This window comes from Haplochromis burtoni, unplaced genomic scaffold, assembly GCF_018398535.1.
Source record: "Haplochromis burtoni strain Fernald_Lab_line unplaced genomic scaffold, NCSU_Asbu1 Contig_4857, whole genome shotgun sequence".
Taxonomy (NCBI): Eukaryota; Metazoa; Chordata; class Actinopteri; order Cichliformes; family Cichlidae; genus Haplochromis; species Haplochromis burtoni.
In genome coordinates this window covers 1-878 of record NW_024587218.1, presented here as the reverse complement: position 1 = coordinate 878, position 878 = coordinate 1, and the positions used below count along the sequence as shown (strand labels likewise).

Below are 878 nucleotides of genomic sequence, written 5' to 3'. Positions count from 1 at the left end.
TACTTGTTGGAGGATCAAGACCAACAGAAGGCCGACCTGTTTAAAACCACAGAGTTAAAGAAAGATTTGAAACACACGACTTCATTTTAGCACAAACATGAAAACATGAATCCATCCTGGTTTATATCTGAGCTTCAGGCTGCTGCTGTGATGTTTGGGGATATTTTTGGGCCTCTTAGTCCCAACTCAGCACGGCTGAAACAGCACAGCCTGCTCAGTGATGTTACTGAGCATGTCCATCCCTTTATCACCACAGTGTTTCACCCTCTGATGGCTGCTTCCAGCAGGATAACACACCATGTCACAAAGCTCAGATCATCTCAAACTGGCTTCTTGAACATGACAATGAGCTCAGCGTACTCTCAGTCACATGTTGTTGTGTTACAGCCTCAATCAAACACAGATTAAACTCATTTTTCACTTCAACGTTCTCCACACAATACCTGATAAAGCACTGTGAACACTATCCAGATGCTGTGTGTGGAAAGATTAGATTTAAGCAGGTGGTTGTAATGCTATAGCTGATCAGTGTGTGTGTGCAGAGAGAGCTCAGATCTAGAGAAGAGAAATGAAGCACTTACTTTTACTTGGAGTAGGAACCACAGCAGAAGGTCCACCTGTTAGAAACACAGAGTTCATCTTTCTCAGTTAACTTCGGTGATTACTTCCTCCATTCCTACAAAACTGCTCAAAGAAGTCCTGCCGGTCAGGTTTCAGAGCTCATCACAGCACAGAATCAGCTTTAGTGAAGGTTACAAATGATCTTATATTAATGCCCTCGTGGTACCGTATCACCCATTAGAGCACTTTGCTGTCAGACTGTGGGCTTCCTTTGGTTCCTCCAGTATTTAAAGTAGGACGGTAGAAACAGGCTTCTC

The 878-nt window shown here is 43.5% G+C and overlaps 1 long non-coding RNA gene across 1 annotated transcript in view; it reads right to left on the bottom strand.

The window, feature by feature from the left end:
- LOC102290324 overlaps positions 1-857 on the bottom strand; it is a 3,133-nt gene extending 2,276 nt beyond the window's left edge. Inside the window, exons 1-2 of the long non-coding RNA XR_318238.2 lie at positions 582-857; positions 4-36 (exon numbers count right to left, since the gene is read on the bottom strand). This is a non-coding gene — a long non-coding RNA (uncharacterized LOC102290324). The remainder of the gene's footprint in view (positions 1-3; positions 37-581) is intronic.
- Between the last annotated feature and the right edge of the window lie 21 nt (positions 858-878).